The sequence below is a fragment of the Lissotriton helveticus genome, chromosome 1_1 (genome assembly GCF_964261635.1).
Source record: "Lissotriton helveticus chromosome 1_1, aLisHel1.1, whole genome shotgun sequence".
Lineage (NCBI taxonomy): Eukaryota > Metazoa > Chordata > Amphibia > Caudata > Salamandridae > Lissotriton > Lissotriton helveticus.
In genome coordinates this window covers 2,005,293,889-2,005,316,857 of record NC_136057.1, presented here as the reverse complement: position 1 = coordinate 2,005,316,857, position 22,969 = coordinate 2,005,293,889, and positions in this window count along the sequence as shown.

Below are 22,969 nucleotides of genomic sequence, written 5' to 3'. Positions count from 1 at the left end.
ATCCCACACTTTCCCGAAAGCTGCAGAGACTAGAGTGGGAATAGTAAATGTTACCATCTGAAATCCAATTTTTCCTCATTATTGCCCTAACTGGAGAGAGAATAGTAAATTTAACACCTCTGAAGTTCAGCACTTTCCTTACTGTTGTTCTGTTTAGCTTCAGAATAGTACATTTCACCACTCCAAAGTCTAACACTTTCCCAACTGTTGCACAGATTGATGTGGGAATAATAAATGTTATCCCTCTGAAGTTTGGAATGGGAATAGTAACTTTTGCGTCTCTGAAATTCAATGTGTTCCCTACTGCTGCATTTGTGGAGTGGGAATAGTGAATGTATCCCCTCCAATGGCCCAAACCTTCCCTACTCAGTTTCAGTTTCAAAGCTTTATTCGAGCAAAATACTCATAAAAGCACAACATACATTTAAAAGGTACATAACTTAAAATTGATCCTTTTGTACAGTCAATATTAAAAACCGTTGTGACAGCTTTGACAATAGGGAATAAAAAACAGTTAAATATACATTTGCACAAAAAAATCAATTTACATTAAAAGAAATAGCCCTCCGTCTAATTGACCATGCCCACCCCAAGTATTTTGCTGTTCCCAGAACAATTGGCAGATCAGTGGAGGTACAGATAATTCTTAGCGCCTCAACTCCACTAGATGTCCCTAGATCTCTAGAGATGGGTACCAGCCATACTCTTCGAGGGATTGCGCATGCCTTGCAGAGAAATAAAAAATGGCCTATGGTTTCCTTGGCTGCACCACAGACCGGGCAGCTCGAGGTGGTCACACTCCTCCACCTGCCCGGCAGAGACCTCAGAGGGAGGGAACCAGATCTTAACTGGAACATTAGTTTCCTGTCTCCTGGGACGGTGATAGTGTCCCAGTAAAGTTCTAACAATGGACACTGTTTAAATTCCAGGAAAGGCCCCCCCATCGTGTCAGATCTCATTCTACTCCAGAGTCTGCCATCAATCCTACCCCAATACAAACTTTTGATGGTATTTTTACTGGGAAAAACTTCCCCCGAGGGATTATTCCAGAGATTGGAAAGGCCAAGGTCACCTAAAGCAGCCCTGAGATGTTTAAGCCATGCTATTTTATGGAAAACATCCGCTTTTATTACTTCTAGGAACCCCTCAGCATAGTGCCGTATCTCTGGGGTAGTCCAGAGGTGACGCCAATAAAGGATAGGGCGCAATCTTACTCGGTCACTGACCGATCTTCTCCCTAGATCAAGACCAAGCGGGATTAGTGGGGTGCTCTGGGGGAGTCCCGTTATACCCCGAATAAACCTATTCTCTGATAGCTGCAAAGAGAGGACCTTGTCGAAGCCCCATAGTTCCGCCCCATATAGGGCAGACCCTATGGCCTTAGCGTCATAAACAGCCAAGACTGGTTAGATAGGTTTAGATTTTGATTTTTTGTGTTCCACCCTTAACGCTCCCGCGATCTGTTGGTGTTTCAGGGCCGCCTTTTCTATATGTTGAGACCACTTTAAATCATTAGAGATCTGAACCCCAAGGTAGGTGAATACACTAACTACCTCTAACTCACTATTATTCAGGAGTATTTTTGGGCTGGCTCTACGCTTGGGCAAAAAAATCATCAGCTTGGTCTTGCCCACATTCCCTTCCAAGCCGTGTTCTCCGCAAAAGCGGTCAAAGATATGGAGGGCACGCTGCAGGCCTCCCGGTGTTTTGGACAAAATTAATGTGTCGTCGGCGAACATCAGGATCGGGACCCTGAGGCCCGCCAACGAGGGTGCATCCACACAGACATCCAACATCCGAGCCACAATTCCGTTAATAAATAACGAAAAGAGCAAGGGTGCCATCGCGCATCCCTGTCGAACACCACGTTCAACGGGGAAATCGGTGGAGGATTCACAGTTTGTGCCCCATTGGACCCTGGCAAAATTGGCCTCGTGCAGCCTCATGATCAAGGTGAGTAACTCAGCCGGAAGGCCAATTTCACTCAGGACTGCCCAAAGCTTTCCGCTTGGGACCAGTTCGAAGGCAGCCCGCAAGTCGACAAAAGCGACATACAGGCTGCCCTCACCTAACACCACCGTTCCCCATTGAAGTAAAGCAAACCGAAACACCTGGTCTACCGTACTTGTGGCCCGCCTAAACCTGCCTGGTAAGGGGACAATGCACTATTCTCCTCAACCCAATCCATCAGCTTGTTTACCACCATTCTCCCTACCACTTTTTGAATGGTGGCAATCAAGCTTATCGGCCTATAGTTAGCCGGGAGGGACCTATCCCCTTTTTTATATATGGGTATGATGATCGCCCCCTTCCATACTTCCGGGACTTCAGCTCCTTTGGCGATGGAGTTTCCCAAGAGGGAAACATATCTAACCCACCGATCCGTGTCATTTTTAAAGACGTCAGAGGGTATCCCGTCAAGACCCGGGGCCCTTCCCCCTTGGGCAGCCCGTATTGCAGCTTCTGATTCTTTAAAGGAGAATACATTTCCCATTGCGAATACTGCTGAAATAGTTTTTGCAAACCCAACCTCCTCGGACTCTGCATATTGGGGTTTAAAGTATTCTACCCAGGCACCCTCGGCGACATTGTTATCAGGTTTGTTCGGAGTCCCGCCTCTTCCCCACTTTAATAACCTCCAAAATAACCTGGAGTCCTTGGCCCCTGATGCTTCCTTCAATTCTGCCCAGTACTCTTCATCCCATGTTTTTTTCGCTAGTAATATGCTAGCCTTGTAGTGCTTCCTAGCCTTACTAATGGCTTCCCTGTCCCTATTCCTAATAGTGTTGCCTAAGGCTAACCTGGCTACCCTGCACTGCTGGTTAAACCACCTAGCTGGTTTAGGTGGATGTTTCCTGTTTGGCTTACATGCTCTCAAAAAATGAGGTCTTATGAGGGTAAAGAATTTATTATGTATATCCGTTATTTCTCTAGAACCTGGGTTAACGGAATATTCGGATTCCATTGCAACAATTGCAACATCCAACTCGGAACTTATAAAGTCCATAGAATCTGCATTCGCCAAAACACTTGGCCAATTAAGTCTACGCATGTCATTGGTCATTATGGGCATTAAATCTTCGTTCAATTGCTGGCTACCAGGCCTGATTGACCACCAATTGTGGGTCACACAGAGGGGATTATGGTCACTTCCTAATCTACCCTCGACTTTCATGTCCCTTACCCACTGCCATAGACTAAGGCTGCAAATGACATAATCTATCCTACTATGGTTTAGACCATTATCAAAGGTGGACACACCTTCCCTATCACCTTTCGTTCTCCCATTGAGAGCTCTCAACCCATGTTCCAGGCAAATGGCATTCATTAACAAGATATCTTTCGTCCACCGTTTAACAGGAGCCAAGGTTAAGGTCGGGACACCGCAATGTGTGTCCTCATCTTGCCCCACGGAATCATCCATACTATCGAGTGGCTCGAAAGTCCTGTTCAGGTCTCCAGCTATTATAATTTTGTTCCCCAGGGACTGCGAATCTAGGAAAGTGGACAGGGCCTCTAGAATGGGAGAGCTTCCTGTGTTAGTGCCCCTAGCATATATATTATAAATGTCTAACACTCCCCCCTTTTCTGAAGCTAATCTTAGCATTTGGATATCCTTACAGCCCAGATCAACCATTTTTGCTTCGATTTGTGAACTTTGTTTCACCCAAATAGTGAGGCCACCCATTGGTCGACCCCTGGCACCTTTACTTGCCGGGATTGAGAAGTTCAAATAGCCATGGTGAAAAATAGGATCACATGCCCATGTCTCCTGGAATAGGCAAACTTCAAAACCATTTACAAAATCAATCCAATCCTGGGACATCAGCTTACCGGCCAGCCCAGCGATATTCCACGAGAAAAACTTCCCTACACTTGGGCCGTCCCTGGGCACTGGTCCTACAGGATCTACATTGTTAATCTCAACCTCCTGATTACTTTGGGTACTTGAAGTAGTTAAATCCTCACCCCCAGATGTTTGGTTGCATTCCCCACATAGATGCTCCAAAGTCACAAGCCCCAAAACGATGTTCTTGCTATATGGTTCCACATTTGGGTCCTTAGCAATTTTAACAAGATTACCACATTGGTTCCCGGTATTGATGCCCTCTACAATACTTGTACAATTTTCAGACATCTGTCAATACTCCCACCCCGGCTTCCTCAAAGATCCGAAACAATTAGAATTTGTACCACCATAATAACTGTTCGGTTGGAATGGTATAGTAAGGGGAGCAAACCCTAGGAGCGGGACACTGGTTGAGGGTCTTGGATACATTGTCATAATAGATTCAACACCGATGGTCTTGGGTAAAAAAAAGTTAGATCTACAATACCAATTCCCCCGCAGCTGGTACCCCCATCCTGTTTCGTTATCAAGTTTACCACCCTAGGATCTTGGAAATTAATAACTATACAATCTCCCCCCAGTTTCTTAGAAGTACAACCTATCCACTCTGTCCTTCGAACTCCAATAATCAATCCATCAACTTCCCCTTGCAATGGTCTGTTAACCCTTAGCCAGTGCATTGCCTTATTTTTTAGCATTTGGAACGTTTCCCTTTGCCCAGCCAACAGCGGTGGCACATTTATGAGGACAGCCACGTAGGGAAAAGAATCCGGAGTAAGATTCATGGGTGGTATCCTGCGCGGCGCCTTTGCTAGTAATGGTTTGAGCATGCTGTTGGCAGGGACAACAGGTCCAGAAGAAGAGGTAGAAGGAAGGGGGATGTCATGTGATGGTTGGGAGCTCTTCGATGGGGTGCTTTTATTCTCGGAGGTGGTTCTACTACTGCTGGCTACAGTACTATGACAAGATATTAGGTTGTTCGATAAGGCTTGAGGGGCATTGGATGGAGAGTTAACAGTACTAGGACGGTCTTTTGAACCCATGACAACTAAGACGGGGAGCTTAGTTTCTTTGGCGATCTTACTGCTTGGGTTATTCATTGACTCCAAACTGGTCTTTTTCGTTTTTCCTTTTTCCTGAGGCCTGGTTGGGGTACTATCCGCCGGTATAAGAGATACAACAGCCGAGACATCTTTCCCCTGCCCACCAGGTTGATGACGATTACTACACTCCCCTATCCTTGTGTGGGACTTGATCAATGATTTCGTAGAGAAGAAATTATCCAAAGTTGCCTGCTCAAAGTGGTCTTGCCTATCTGCTAGTTTTTTTACTTGTTCCTCGAGCGGGGTCAAAAAAGACCTCATCAACTTCTCCAACTCGAGTAACAAAGTAGGGGTGGCATATATGGACTCACCCGCTCCCGTTTGGGTCCTGGAGCTAGGGCCAACTGGCACACTACCCTCCTCAGGAGGCAGGACGGGAGCTGCAGGCGGACGCTCTGGCAACCCCGTAACTAGTGGGTAGATGTTAAACGAGGCAGAACTAACCGCCTCAGGAGCAGCCCCCTCCTTGCTTGTTATGTTCCCGCTGAGACCAGCTCCAATAGATTCCTGAGAGGAGCATGCTACCAATTTCCTTGATTTTTTCGGAGGTTTGGGCAGGTAACACTTCTTGGGAGGAGGGCACCTCTTCCTCTTTGATGATAATTTTGCTCTTACCACTTGGTTTGACACACTCTGTTGAGCCGAATTCGGCTATCCTATTGATGTATCAATAGGTAAGGGAGGTGTGCTTGCAGGGGAGGAGCAAAAATCAGAGATCACAAGCGAGTCAGTCAACAACTCTATCGTAGGGGGAAAAGCATAGGGCGTTTCAACAACCGCTGGCAGATTTAAGGATGACCGGGGGGGGAACCAATGCCGGGAAAACCTGCGGTTGTCTTTTTTCCATAGGTATTTTAAGGAGTTCGATAGACAACCTACGCTCAGCGCGTCTCTCCGCCAATGCAATTTCCTTATCGATGTCGTTGACAACCCGACAAAAATTTTTATCCAAAGGGCCCAGGGTAGCTAGCCCCGCCTCGACCTGATTAAAAGTACCGGTGATGGTGGTTATGGTTGTTGTCATATTTGGTAATCTAAGTATACAGTGTACGTACTATATTATACAAATGACAATACCTACAATCTTTGTAAGGGTGACCCAAATACCACAATTACAAGATGACAGAGGGGGGGCCCGACCCGGCCTCCTTCGGCCCCTGACGGCCACAGACGGTCCCGCCCTTGTCCCGGGCTTCTCCCGGGACGCTCCCGCGCAGCGGCAACAACAGATCCTGTTATAGGAGGGAGGTGGTCGAGGGGCGGGGCAAACAGGGAGAGCGTCCAGGTGCAGGTGATGACAGCGCAGGGACTCCTGGGCAATGGAGTCCCTGTCCCTCACCTGGCGCTTGCAGCCCTGCTATTCCACTTCCAGCCCACATCACTCCAGTCCAGAGTTGCAGTCCTCAGCAAAGCGAAGCGCCCAGGCAGACGGGCGAAGCGGGACCCGCGCAGCGGGTACCGCGACGTTCTTTGGACGATGAAAGCAGTCAGAAAGAAAAACGGCAGACAGAGGGCTCTCCCGCTTCAAACAGTAAGCGTCTCCCAATGGAACAGAGGCTGGCAGGCACCTTTCACTCGGTGCTCGAGGGGCGGGGCAAACAGGGAGAGCGTCCAGGTGCAAGTGATGACAGCGCAGGGACTCCTGGGCAATGGAGTCCCTGTCCCTCACCTGGCGCTCACAGCCCTGCTATTCCACTTCCAGCCCACAGCACTCCAGTCCAGAGTTGCAGTCCTCAGCAAAGCGAAGCGCCCAGGCAGGCGGGCGAAGCGGGACCCGCGCAGGGGGTACCGCGACGTTCTTTGGACGATGAAAGCAGTCAGAAAGAAAAACGGCAGACAGAGGGCTCTCTGCTTCAAACACTAAGCGTCTCCCCTACTGTTCTGTAGACTGGAGAGAGAATAGTAACTGTCACCCCTCCGAAGACCAACGCTTTCCCTACTGTTGCGTAGGTCCTTTTTATGACTTTGGCAGTGTGGGAGTGGGCAGCCACGGCATTGCCCCGCTCCCACATCGCCAATGCCATATTGAGACCACCTGCCATATTCCGTTTGGAGTGCAGGTTAGGCAGTCCTACGGTGGCTGGCTCACGACTATTTAGTGCTCCGTGTCATATGCAAGCCTTAGCAAGGCACCACAATGGTAATGCCATTGCACATTCCTGCAGGGCATGAACTATCAAGTCCATATCCTGCAAAAGCTGGGGGTATATGCAGACAGGAGGGCACACCATATGCCCCCTGAATGCATCCTCTGCCTCAGAGGCAACAAGGGGCCCCATAGGGATCCCTATATTTCCTCACCGGCACACTTTTTATGGCGGTCGCACTGCCAGGAAAACTGTGGCAATGAGGGAATTAGTAATGTGCTTGGTGGTGCCGCAGTAGCACCGCTAGCATATTATCAGTCTCACACCGCTGAAAGACCACCAGGGACCGTGGATCCCTGGGAAAAGTAGTGGATCTGTGGCGGTCCTCCCGCCATTATCAAAATATGGCGGATGGACTACCAGTCTGGGGGTTCACGGACCGCCACCATGACTACTTCGGTCTTATGGACCGCCTTAGTCGAAATAAGGCCCTTAGACTGAAATGGGAACAGTACTTTTTAACCCTCTGAAGTCCAATTATTTCCCTACTGTTGCACTGATTGGAGTAGGAATAGTAAATGTAAATCCTCCAAAGTGCAACACTTTCCCTATTATTGGGATGAATGGACTAGGAAGAGTAAATCTAACCCCTCCAAAGTCCAACACTTTCCACACTCTTGCATAAAGTACAGCTGGAATGGTATATTTAATATTCAAAGACTCCAATTGTTTGTATAATATTGGTCAAATAGACTTGATAGCATTGTTTTATTTTTTTATATTTTATCATGATTTTTGCTTTTTCAATTTATTTTAATGTTTATAGTACTTTTTGTAAATGTTTTATTTTTTATTATTTAATATATATTTTCTTTTTCAATTGTTTATAATCATTGTGGTTTTATCATGTATGCATACGTACATATATATAATGCAAATCCGTTGATGATTTGAAAATAGAAAAGGTGGCTCACCAACCAAGTATTGCAAACATTTCAATCAGAATTTATTCAAACGGTCAATGCTCAAAAATAAATAAAGTCCACAAGTTTCAGGAGGGTCATCTCTGATTACAAATATTGTATGTAATTGACAGTCTTACAATAACCACATTTGAAACATCACTAGATGGATGTAAGTGGTGCTACTTCTGAGTAGAAATATTCGTACTTTATCAGAAAAAAAAATCCATGAATACAGACTTCTCATATTTGAGTAAATAATTTTTTTGTTATTGAAAATATATGTATTGATTTTAAACATATAATCAAATAAAATCACTGAAAGCCAAAAGATGCAGTTACGCCTACCTCCACCTCAAATCCCCCTCCCGGAACAATGACAGGAAAAGACATGGGGGCCGATTAGGATGGCGGAAGACACACCACCGCTGGCCCTGCGGTGGTATTTCTTCCGCCATCACACAACGATTTACCCACCGCCCAATTTGGATGACGTTGAGTACCGCGCAAGACACAAAGTCCGTCATCACTTCACTTCACTACGGTGCAGGGTGCCTACAATGGTGGCAGTGCCTAGCAGGCACCGTCCGCCAAATTAGCATGGAAAGGCAAGTGGGGATTGGTTACAGGGGCCCATTGCGGGCCCCTCTTGTGTCGGGGGTGGGGACACATGGGGGGTACCTATAATACCCCGCTAGATTTCACTGCACCAAGTGTCAGACATCTCAATGTTAAAATAAAGAATGCAACTGCCATGGTGGCGCTCACATCTTAATTTGTGTTGCAAGACCGCCACAAACATGGCAGACGGTCCCGGTTTACAATAGGACGGCGGACGGACTCCAGTTCGTCCGCCATCTTAATGAGCTCCATAGTTATTATGCAATACGCTGCCGAAATCAGGATACTACTTGCACTCCTGTGTGATTTCCTCATTTACATTTTGCCAGGAAAACAAACAAAATGCACAATGGGGAAAAGTGCACAGAAACAAAATGGCATGCAGAAACACCAAGTACTATGGTCATTCCCCCTTCTTCAGTTGCAAATTTGCAATGGTTTGGCAATAGATCATCTTGTGATTACTTCATCTCCAGTATTCTGGTTAAGATATTACTGCATCAGGAGGGTAGAGAACTCCTGAGACACAACAATGTTTACCTAAAATCGTCTAAATATAAATTTATCAGCAAAATACAGAACACCAATCTCTTTTAAATAGTGTTTGTGAACTTGAAATCCTACATTGCTGGATTCAAAGAAATTCTGTGTGGTTTTGCTTTATATATTGCCAAAGCAAAGGTGTACAATTAGGCCAGTTCACAGCAGTACAACTATATACACTGTCTTTGAGCGGCAGGGCACATGCACACACTTTTTAATTTCGAAGGCAAGCTGCGTTTTTACTTTTCTGAATATTATGTGGATTGAAATTAAAACATTCTTTATTAGTTGCACTTTAAAGCAACTTCCTTTTCAATGCAAGCCATCATTTCCTAGAGATTGAGGTTATTAGCATGCTTCTGATTGCTATCATTTGTTTTTTTCATTCTTGCGGAGACAATATAAGAACGACTGTGTATATCACAATGCTTTAACGGAGCAATTTTCTAGAAGAAAATTGCCCTTAATAGTTTGCCATCCAATTTCTGTCCACCCAGTGAACAATTCCACATTGTTTATTATCGAACAGACCACAAGTGAGTCTAATTTGTTCCTCGGATTAGAACCTCAGCAGTATTTGAAAAACACATCAAATACAATTTATGCATACTCTAATGGATTGGATTGATGAAGAGCAAGTACACGGTTTTCAAACTCATTGTTTTTTTAATGTTTTTATCACAAGTCTTTGAAATAAACAAACTACCCGTGTACACATTTGAACGTAAATGCCATAATTCCCCACATGCTTCACCTGACATGCATCACAATCTTAGTCCAGTTTTAGACTAATATAAAAACAAAAAGCAAGCAAGATCACTACTGGCTTCTTCGTCTGCACTGTAGTCTGACTCCGAGCTCCAGGATTGTCAGTACATCATACTCTTTTAGGCGCTTTGCTTCTCACTGCACCTCAGTGTTTGGGAAATTACAGTGACATTCTAACACACTGATTTTGGATGAGGTTTGGAATGAGGTATGGGATGCTGTTTTCATTGCTGATAAATGATCGATATCTCTAATTTAATGTGAGGTTATGTGTTTCTGTCAACAATCGTGCACATTTTGGTATGCTTTAACTCCTGCACGCATTGATCTGCATAACATGCAGTAACCAATCAACAAGGCACTTTATATTTTAGCAGAATCTGTCAAATGTTCCTATTCGTTGCTTACTTTCTGTCAATTGCGGAATAGATTCCTCATAAGCTCTATTGATTAACGAATAGAAATCGGTATTTGCGTCATTAAGTTGAGGTGTCTCTTCTACATGAGTTGTGTTTGGTTCTCTATCATCAGCGAGGCAAGAAATAATGCAGCTTGGGAGGGCTACGAGATAAAAATTATACTGATTTTTACCCAATACATTGTATTTACTTCTCACCGTCGATTTTTAGATCTCAGAGAACCCATGATCGTTCTTCATTTACAATCATTGCACTACATTACGAAGAATATTAAAGTGTCAGTATACAGAAGATTTAACACTCCTTTTTTCACGTAATTGCTGCTTATTTTAGTGCTAACCTACCTCTATCTACAAGAGTCTGCTAAATTGTACTCCATCTGGTTTGGATATATGACGTTACAGCGCATATTTTTACAACGCATTTTTACAACGCAACATCCATTACAACGCATTCCATTACAACGCATGCCATTACAACGAATTATATTAAAACGACCTTTACAACGCATTCCATTACAACCCATATTACCTTTACAACGCATACCATTACAACGCATAACATTATATTGCAAGTATGGTAAGTATTGGATAGTGTAGGGGAAAAATTACTATTCTAACTCCAAGGGGGTGCAACAGTAGGGTAAGTGTTGGATAGTGTAGGGGTAAACATTACTATTCTAACTCCAGGGGGTGCAACAGTAGGGTAAGTGTTGGATAGTGTAAGGGTATTATGTGTTGTGATGGTATGCGTTGTAATGGTATGCGTTGTAATGACTGCATTATAATGACAAGCGTTGTAGTGGTATGCGTTGTAGTGTCATGCGTTGTATGGTTGCGTTGTAATGGTATGCGATGTAATGGATGTTGTGTTGTAAAAGTTTTGTTGTAATGGTAGTGCGTTGTAAAAGTTGCGTTGTAAAGGTTGTTTCCCATTTGGTTCATCCTGAATGACATAATACATTGAGCTAACAATTGTCTGTGAGAAGCCAGGACCTATTTGTAGTGTTCCCCCCACTTTATGACCCCATTTTGACTACTAGATGCTGGTTGTCTGATTCTGATTGCACCCTGGGCTCAGCTAACCAGAACTAGGGCCTGTGCTCTGATTCATAGTGTATGGTAATTAGGTATAACTACAATTGATATTGAAAAGCTACCTGTAAGTACCAAATATATGGTAGGGATGTAGGTTTAGAGGCCAGTAGACTTAATGTATTTAAGTGTGCCCTACTGTGGTGCCTGCTGTCATTTTAAAAGCAAGCCCAGCTGCTATTAAACTTAAATTATATGAAATTTGACTTTGGAATTAAAGGTACTTCCAAAGTCTCAAACTATCTTATTCTTTACATATGCGTCGCCCCTAAGATCTCACTGAGGTGCCCGAGGGGTAGGGTGCCTTTTAACTATAACCAAGGACATGATAAAAGGTGCTTTATATGCCTTGATGAGGGAATACTGTCTATTTCGTTTTTCCCCATTGTAGCATAATCACTGCATAGGCTAACATGGGAATACTTTATTAAAGCGTAACTATTGAAAGAAAGAAGTTAGAAATGTACTTCAAAGTTTCAAAATGATAGTTAGAATAAATACAGCAACTTGCCACTGTTAGATTTATTATTACTATCACAGAAAAAATTCATAGAACTTTCTTTTCTATTAGCAAAAATCTAGCCTTCCAGCAGCTCTGGTCTGATTGGTCAGCCTCTGCCAGGCTCAGCCAGGCTGTTTGCTAATTAGGTAAGTAGCGGCTTAAGTAAAAACAAAGGATTTCCTATGGGAGGAGAACAGTAAACTGCAGAGCAAAAGCCAGGATGGATTTCTTTAGAAATGTGGGTCTCTAGTTGGCAGCAGTATGCACCCTGTATAAGTAGAGACTCTTCCTTCTGGTCAGAGTAAGGGAGCTACACACCCAAGATAACCCTTGCTCACCCCCTTAGTAGCTTGGCAAGAGCAGTCAGGCTTATCTCAGAGGGAATGTGTAAAGCATGTGTACATAAAACACCAAGTGACACAGTGAAAACACTACAAATGGACACCACACCAGTTAAAAAATAACCAATCTTTATCTCAACATAGCAAAATCAAATGACAAACATCCAACATACACAACCCAAGATTTAAACTCACTTTTTAAAGATTTGAGCAATTAGTCCATAGAACTCTCTGGATGCTTTGATTTTAGCACAAAGTGCCTTTGGTGCACCACAATTCAAGACTAAAAACACCAGCAAAGGGGGGAAGCATCTGAAAACACAGCAATGCATAGATTCTTGGGTCCAAGGAGAATGGAGGCATCAGTTCTGTGTTGCGCTGATTCTTTACTGCGAGGAGAAGTGATGTATCGAATTCCGAAAGTGACTCCTTACTGTGAGACGATGTAAAGGAAACTTGGCTCACAGATGCGATACATGGAAAATCCTGGTGTGCTGCGTCGATGCAGCAGCTTAGTAACAGGTGCTGCGTCGATTCCTTCAGCCGCACAGCAGGGCCTGCATCAAAGTCGGAGTGTGGGGGTCTAAGATTTCAGAGACATGATGCTCAGGCCTCGGGCTGCGGTTGTTCTTCGGGCCGTGAGCAGGCGTGGTGTAGATCTTTGCCCTCACAGCAGCGATGAGTTGGTTTTTCAACCACAAGGCATGCTTGCTGTGGGAAAAAAACGTTGCTGAAGGATGATGCATTGATCTTTAGTTCTTGAAGCAGCAAGACCATCTCCAAGGCCCATAACTGGAGTTGGCACCAGTAGAGGAGTTCAGATGAGCTGCAGGGGAAGTCTTTAATGGCCCTGAGACTTCCAATAGGAGGCATCCACAAATAAGCCATCAGAGACCTTGGAAAGTCGGAATCCAGAAAGCAAAGTTCAATTTTTTACAGCTCACAGACAGAAGGACCAACTGCAAGCCAACCCAGCAAAGTAACACAACTACGGAGCAGTACTCCTCCTGACAGCCCTTCCTCTTGGCAGAGTCCTCAGGTCCAATACTTATTCCCATTTCTGCCTTTGAAGTAGGCATACTTCAAAGGATAGTCTTTGTAGTGCACGGATCCTGCCTTGCCCTGATCTGGCTCCAGACACACTACAAGGGGGTGGAGACAGCATTGTGAGAGGACAGGTGCAGTCAAGTATCAGTGACAACTCCTCCCACCAATCTAGCTCAGGAAGGCAATCAGCCGGGTGAGGGGCAATCAGGATATGCAGGGCACACCTCAGCTCCATTTGTGTGACTGTCTAGAATCAATGTACAAACAGCCACATAAGTGGATTCCACAGGCAGGCAGTCACAGGATGGTAAAACAAAAAATGCACACAATTTAAAAAACACTTTCACAGGGAACCCAGACAAATCTCCATCTCTTCCCAATTGAAAGATACATTTGTAAGGTGTTACAAGCCAGCTCCAATGATAACCTATGGTAATATAGTCCTTTCAATAGTGAAAAGCGAAATTAACAGTATTTCACTATCAGGACAGGTAAAGCTCATCAGTACATGTCCTACCTTTCATATACACTGCACTGTGCCCATAGGTCTACCTTAGGCCTACCTTAGGGGTGCCTTACATGTAGAAAAAGGGAAAGCTGGGGCCTGGCAAGTGGATGAACTGACCAGGTCGACATGGCTGTTTAAAACTGCACTTGCAGACACTGCAGTGCAGGCCTGAGAGATGGTTGCAAGGTTACTCATGTGGGTCCACTAATAGCATTTGATTTAGGGCCCTGGGCACACACACTACACTTAACTAGACACATACCAGTAAATCAAAATATGCCAATCATGGATAACCAATCATAATCACAATTTACACAAAGAGCATATGCACTTTAGGACTGATTAGTAGAGGTAAAATGCCCAGAGTCTTAAAGCCATCAGTAAGAGGGCCAAAAAAACAGGAGGCAAAAGGAAAAACATCTGGGGATAAGCCTGCAGAAAAGGGGCCAAGTCCAACAGGGGTGGAGAAGCCAAACTGGTCTTCAAAGAGGGAATTACAGTTTAGGGTAGCACAGGCTCACCCCCAAATCATGCACCTCTCAAACAGGAGCTCCTGTAATTAGATTAGCAGAGGGATTGGAAGGGTGGTGCTAGGGAAACTTAGCAATGCCAGCGGGATGGCATAGCCAGAACTTAACCTCCGGGAGAAAGTTGCTCAATTTTCGATTTTGAAAGAAGGATGCTTTTTGGGTCAAGAATATACCACACTATGGAGGAAGTGATCATACCCGAGGGTGAAACCCTGCACCCCATTGGTGAGGGGTGCCCCGTGTTTGTCACCGAGGAACACTGGATAACAAGCATTTACAATGCAATGGTCTCGGCATTATTAAAGGTAGAGCTATTGGCATTGCTTATAACATTTTTTTTTAAATCATAAATAAATAGCATTGTCATTTACATTGCCAATAGCTTAATCGTTAAATAAATGGCATTGTCATTTACAATGCCAATAGCTTAATCGCTCGCATATGCATGACCTATTGCATTTACACCCACACAGAGCCACACACACACACACACACACAGAGCCACCCACACAGAGTCATTCACATAGAGCCACCCACACACACAGAGCCACCTACACAGAGCCACCCTCACACACACAGAGCCACCTACACAGAGCCACCCTCACACACACAGAGCCACCCACACAGAGCCACACTCACACAGACAGAGCCACCCACACATAGAGCCACCTACAAAAAAAGCTACCCACACAGAGCCACCCACACACAGAGCCCCCCACACAGACAGAGCCACCCACACACAGACAGAGCCACCCATACACAGACAGAGCCACCTACACACAGACAGAGCCACCCACACACAGACAGTGCCACCCACACACAGACAGAGCCACCCACACACAGACAGAGCCACCCACACACAGAGATCCCCACACACAGACATAGATCCCCACACACAGAGATCCCCACACACACACAGAGAGATCCCCACACACACACAGATCCCCCCCCCACACACACACACAGATCCCCCACACACACAGAGATCCCCCTCACACACACACACACAGAGATCCCCCTCACGCACACAGAGATTTCCCCTCACACACACAGAGATCCCCCTCACACACAGAGATAGATCCCCCCACACACACACAGATCCCCACACAAACACACAGATCCCCCACACACACACAGATCCCCACACACACACACACACACACAGATCCCCACACACACACAGAGATCCCCACACACACACACAGATCCCCACACACACACAGACATCCCCACACACACACACACAGAGATCCCCACACACACACAGAGATCCCAACACACACAGAGGATGGGCAAAGCCAGGGAGACAATTTCATTTTCTACATTCATTCCTCTGTATTTACACCGTCTAATGTGTAAACAAAAACCTGGAGAATAATTTTGTAAATTCGATTTGAACAACCAACACACAGGGCCACTGACACTATGCAACAACGGAAGATTTAATTATGTGGCATTTGCTACCTACAGCAAGGCAAAGCAAGCTACACATCCCCAATCTACAGCACTACGCATCTGCTACCTACAGCGAGGCAAAGCAAGCTACGCATCTGCTACCTACAGCAAGGCAAAGCAAGCTACGCATCCCCTACCTACAGCACTACACAACTGCTACCTACAGCGAGGCAAAGCAAGCTACGCATCTGCTACCTACAGCAAGGCAAAGCAAGCTACGCATCTGCTACCTACAGCAAGGCAAAGCAAGCTATGGATCTGCTGCCTACAGAAAACAAAGTAGGCAACACAACTCAGACAGGCTCAAGACATCTTGCTTGTGGAAAATTCAAACTATAAACATGATCAAAATACAATGATAAAAAAGTGAAGACCACGGAGACAGGAGAATACACAATGAATAATATAGACAGCAAAGAATAGCTGTACAATGTAACGAAGAAAAGGTGCATATTATGCTACCTTGATGAAAATATTCCTAGAGCTGACAATGGAGGAGACATTCCAAAGGTTCTTAGAAGAGATGGAACACAATCAAGTGCCAGAACCCAAAGATGTTCTAAATGACAAATAAGCGCAGAGTGATTGCTGCTGGATGGTAATCTCACAGAAATCGTATTATTCAACCTACTGTTATGACAGTCCATCAGGGCACATATTATATACAGTGACCACTCAGTGCATGAGTAGTCTCAGATGCCAGAGATAACCATCTTCTTTGCAGGTTACATAGAGATTGTTCGCCGATAACCATCTGGCTACCTATTAGAGATGTGCAGCAAGATAATATGCCTCAAAAGATGGTACTCCTAAACCTCTATTTTTCACAGGCAATTGACGTTTATTTAGGGCTACTCTATGTCTGCAGTTGTCCCAGAGTGGATCCCCTAATGCCCGATCCAGATCCACAAAGAATCGGTGTTTAGGAAATACTGAAACATTACCAAAATAGTATATTAAACGAGGAAGGATGATCATTTTAGAAAGTGCAACTCTTCCCGCTAAAGGTAGCAGTGACTGCTCCCAAAGCTGCTGCCAAAACTGCATTTGTGATGTGAGGGCCGTCTCTGCTCATTGCAAGTTACCCTAAAATAGTTCCTGCCGAGACTGCTAAATACAGACCCCAAGATATATAATCCCTGTGGTCAACCAAGTCAATGCATCTCCACCTAGTCGGATTTCCTGTGGTGAAGCTTCACAACTGAATGGGGAAACACAAGATTTCCACAGTTCATCCGTAACCCCGCAACAGGCTCAAAATCACAGAAAGTTTCCAAAATGGGTACCACGTCGCGTGATGCTTCATGAAGATATAATAATACATCATCTGCATATAGAGACACTACGTGTACCACATCTTCCAGGGGAATACCACAACAAATCCATCCAATCGTAGTCTCCCCGCCAAAGGCTCTATTGGAAAGAGTAAACAGGATAGAAGAAAGTGGAAACCCCTGTAGTGTTCCACAGCCTAAGAAATTTAATTTGAGATTAAATTCCCTACATGCACTCCTGAGGTAGGGGTTTGTATACAATACTTTTGTGCGGGCTAAGATACTTCATCTCAACCCTATGGCCCTTAAAGCCCAACACAAGTACTCCCATGACAGGGAACCAAAGACCATTTTAAGATCTAATGTAAGAAAAGTCGCTAGGGGGGCCTGGTCCATAACATGAAAAAGTAGCCTAATGTTATTTGATATATTACGTCCCAGCACACAACCATTCTGATCTGAATGGATCAGTCTAGGCAAGAATTGTACATAACGCACTGCCAGTACTTTCCAGAGGATTTTATAATCAACACCTTTTATTGATACTGGTCTATATGAAGAGAGCTGAGTGGGACCTTTATCCGGTTTAAGGTAGGGGCACCAAAAGGGGTTCTTGTACAGAATTAGGAAGTGAGCCTGTGGTAAGAACCTCATTATAAATTTCCACTAATTTTGAGGCTAAGAGAGTAGCAAATCAATCATAGTATTCTAAGGTTAATCTCTCTAAGCCAGGGGTCTTATTTCTGGCCACATTATGAACAGTACTCTTCACTTCCTCCACAGTGATTAATTCATCAACCTCCCCTTGAGCAATAGGAGTGATGGAAGGTAAGGTTAAGTGCTCTTAAAACTGTGGAATGGCCTCCGCAGGAGGTGCAGTTAAACTTCGATATAACACATTAGAGTACCTGCTAAATGTTCACAATATGTCACCCTGAGCGTGCAGAGCTGGGCCCCTATCCTGTAAAATTTCAGTGATTGGTAGACTTGGTAAACCAACCAAGCAAGCATGCGCCCAGGTTTACCACCTGCTGCATGAATCAAAGCAGTGTATTCCTCATAATCATAGCAGCTCCCCTGTTCTATCAGTGCTACGTGACACACTTAAGCATCAGTCAAATAGCGATGTATTACCTCATCAGTGGGATGGTGATTGTCTATGGTTGCAACCTTCTCCTCAGTGGCTTTTAAGTCCCGAGCTCAGCGAACCCCTGCTATATTCTTTATATAGAAGCCGCTCCTGGTTGGTAAACTCCACTCCACCAGTGGAATTTATGGATTTTTCGCAACTCCGCACTCTGGTTCAAATGTGGTGTTAAGCAAAAAACTCTGCCTACCACCAGCAGAGGGGATTTTACCCCAGGCGCGCCCTCAGGAGCCAACTCGGGACTTGAGACAACAGCAGCAGTAACGCGGATACAGTAGTAGCAGACCTGACATGTGCTGCTCATGTCTAGGAAGCCACATCTTTGTTTCTTTTTTTTTTTTACACATTTTTTTGGGTGATGTCATATGATGTCACCAGGAGCAGCGTAAGTGAAACACTAGTTTCCCGTCTGCCTGTTTTTCCAAGGCTGGAGATCAACTCCACGTCCCAATGCAGGAGCAGGGCTAGGAGGATGTGCCGGCTCTGGACTCTGGGCAGCAGCAGCAGGGGAAGAACATTCAGACAGGAGCCTGCAGACCGGAGCATGCAGAGTTGCAAACTCAGGAAGGCAGCCAGGACGGGGATCCCTCACACCGAGCATATTGCAGGCCTTGGGGCCATGCTGCTCTGTTTCCTACTGCTGACCTCAGCCCCAGCGCAATGCAGTGAGTAGTAAATATTTATAGGTCAAAATGGGGGTGTGCAGCTCAAAGAGTCCAGTACGACAAAGTAAATGGGAAAAGTCACTTCTTTATTTTGATACATTTTAAGAACATACCAAATTCATAAATCAGCCATCGCGTTTCGCTGCCTTGCGGAGAGCTTCCTCAGGGTAAAAAAGAACATTTCTTGTAAATCTGTCTGTAAGCACCATATATGTATTCAGAAAGTATCCTTGCTCACTGTGTCACAGTGTATCGAATGCCGCGTTCGGGCTGCTCATGGATTGCCGTAGTCTCCTGTTAAGTCAATGGAGTAGCCAGTAGGTCAATAGCAAGTTCGTGATCAGCAATTCGAAGAAAGTCCGGTCTGGTATTTCTAAAGTTTATGTTTCCAGGATGTCATCGCCATTAGTCAATTGCGGTAGCCATGAGAAGATATTGATAGAGCATGCCACGTTGATTCTGCATCGCATGTAAGAGCTGAGATAGTTACTGATCAGACTAGATGGTGGAAGGGCAAAGTGGCAGTCCGTACTGCAACAATTTGTTAGGTGCTTAGACGGAGCAGCACAAGAAACAATATCTACAATAGGTTCATCAGGCCTCTCCTTACTGCAGTTACCGTTTTAGCAAGGACACTTGTATTGCATTGTGTCTTGTTGATTAAGAAGTCTGTGATTCTGTAGTGTCCAGGACCGCCGAGTTCCGATGCCATCTTGGTGAAGAAACCTACATTTATCACATGGATTGTATCATATGGATTATTGGCTTTACTAAAGACTTGGATTGAACATTGATCCTGAACTGGTGTCTATGGATTATAAGTGAACTAAGATAACACCTGTGATCTCGAGATCATTATTTACATTTTAACCTAGCGGCCAGACTCATTACTGACTAAACGATTTGACCACATCTCCCCAGCCCTTAAAGCCCTTAATTGACTACCCGTTGAAGAAAGAGGCTTCCACAAGACAGCAAGCATTACACACAAAGCTCTTCACCAACAAACCCCATTGTACCTTGCTACCAAACTCAATAAAGCAGGCTGCTCCCGACTGATGAGAAGCACCAATGTACTCCTTCTCGTTCCCCCGCTGTTAGAAAATCTTGCTCCTTCTTCGGGAACGCCCCGAACATCTGGAATGGACTCCCTAGGGACCTGCGCTGTAACCCCTCCTAACTCAGCTTTAAAACAGACCTAAAACATCACCTTTTTGACAAATACTGGCGTCCTTAACCTCTCCTATATGCTTACATTCCCTTCATTGGTTTTCCTTTGTTTACTTTCTGGCTCTCACCTCACTCCCCCCTTTTTTCTTATCGTGCTCTTTACTCTCACCCTGCCCCTTTTTTCCCAACCCCATCTCCTACCTTTGCCACATAGCCCTTCCTTTATTCTCTCTCTGTTGATACTCTATTCTATGCCCTAATTTGTTCTCACCCATTTATATTATCGAATTGTTCATTTCCAGCTAATCCGCCCAGAATTTTAGTCCCCCCTTTACTTAATTGTGAGCTATACCTGCATTTTTGTTACCTTGTAAAATCGCTCTTCGTGATTGCCTTGATGCCATTAAATTGCTTTTTGCCCCTTTTTTAACTTAATGTGTGTTGTACTTGCTTGTCCATATTATTCCATGAACAACTGTTTTTCCAGAACTTGCTTCTGCGCATGTAAAGCCTCTGATACCCCCGGGTCTAGCCAGCGCTATATAAAACCTTTCAATAAAATAAATAAACTGCAGCTTGAGAAATATCTCTCCTTTCCCCATTTGGATACCATTGTGGATGACCGGGTGGGTGCCAAAGGCGTTTTTCTGCAGCAAAACCACATCTACTGTGTGCCTCCGCATGTATTGTATCACATGCCGGCATTTCCTTGAACTATTGAGTTCCCTAACATTCCACCCCTGAACACTAATGCAGCGAAATCTCTAACATTAGGCGCTGTCATCGTGCATTTCAAACAGTGAAATCATTTTGACATTAATGGCTGCTACTCCTGCCCACTCCTCCCTCTGCAAATCTACCCCCATACTGGAACTAAGAATATAGTCCCACATCCCCTCCCCCTCCACCCACCCAAGCCAAGTGATTAACAACTTAGCAAATCCCCAAAGAAGTAACAAGAACAGGTACTTAACTTCCTAAAGCCATCTGAGGCGAAACAGTTCTCAGTGATGTGATCTTCTCTGGGCATGTGACAACGCTAAGTCAGCACTGCATTTTGACATGTAAATTTATGTAGTGTAGCACCTGCCACACATGTTGGCTGCTGGGGGCTAAGGGTGAAAGGGATACTCATTCAAAAAACAATAATTTGGAGGTTTAAGATCACCAAGTGGATCCAGTTGGAACTATTGCATAGACCAGACAGTGCAGCAGAACCAGCGGCAATGGGCAGATGAGGCCTCCTAGAGATTCTTCACCAAATTGTAATCAAATTTCACAAACCTCTTTTAAGTCTTGTGCTTTTATTGAAGAAGTAAATGTAGTTAGTTCTTATTTAGATTCCTGATGTACTTTTATTGTTCATTAAACGTTAAAATCTACAGTTTATGCTATGTATTAAGATACAGTATGAGGCATAAAAGTGCATTTTCAGACATTTTTTTTATGTGTCATCACTCTCTTTTTGTCTGGTATTGTATTATTGCATAATATAGCACATCAGACCTCACTGCATGGTGATACAATACCTATTTATGTTTAAATGTATTTATTGACTTTTTATGATAACCAGAAACAAACCACAATGCATTACATTTTGTGAATATTGCCATCAGTTGGGCTGGCTTAGATTCAGGTAAAGAAAATAAACAAAACCCCATCCCCACCCCCTCCTCCCCCTCCCTCTGAGAAATGAAACCCCATGTTGCGTGCCCTTAGACTCACTTACCGGCTGGTGAACTTTAAACCGTAGTATTCTGCAACTGCTGGTGTATTTCTCTTTCTTGTGGTGTTGTGTTCGGTAGGTCTGCTAGGCGCAACAGTCTCAGGTCCCTTCGGCAGGTAAGTTCTTTAAACTCTGAGGTCAGGAGTGACAGAAAAGGTTTGCAGAGATCCTGGAATGAGGCCCATGGGTTGGAGAGTGAGAAAGAAATTATTTCTATGCCAAGAACATTCCAGAGCCTGTGAAGCCACCCCAGGTAAGTGGGCAAGGTGGTCATCCCCCAGAGAGATAAGATATTTTGGAGGGCCACCCCGAACGTTAATGCAATGTGTCGACCCCTCCGTGATCTAAGTGGAAAGGTGAGGAAGTTGGGGAGCCCAACAGAGTGTAGGCAGGAAAATTAGGTAGCTGAGTGTCAAAGTGGGCATCATTGTTGTCTAACACTTGCGACCAGTAGGTCGATATTTGAGGGAATTCCCATGGCAGGTGGGTTAGGGTGCCCTGCGAACCACATCTTCTCCAACACTGAGGTTTTAGGGTCAGGTTACCTCTATGAAGCCTTGATGGAGAAAGGTACCAGTAGGTTGCTATTTTCGTTGTGGTCTCTATGCTCTCCACACTACGTGCCTTGTGACAGGCTCTAAAATTAATGCCCAACCACTCTTTCTGCGAGAGCGTGCTACCTAGCTCCCCCTCCCATCTTAGCTCTTCAGGGGATGTATTAGTCCAGGGGGTTCAACTAAGAAGTCTATAGAGTTCTGTTGTCCGGCATGAGTCTGTGTGTTTCATCACTAACCATTTCTCGAATGGTGTAAGAGCCCTCTGTGCCCCCTCCCGGACATCTGTCTGCATAACCCAATGCTGAATTTGTTGATAACGGAAGTATTCTTTCTCTGGAAGATTCTGTTGTGTATAGAAGTCAGTAAATGAGAAGTGCCCCTCCTCATCAAAGAAATGTCATATAGATCGACAGCCTTCTTTAGTCCATTGAGCAAATGCAGTTGTCATCTTTATCACTGCTCTGCGGCCTAACCAAGATAAGGAATGTGGTCTCCATCTGCAGGGGCAGTCCTGTATATGTCGTAGTAACAAGGTGTAATTCAAGGAGATGGTGCCATGTGTGCTGGGCGGGAGTTGGATGCATAAATAGGTGATGGCCT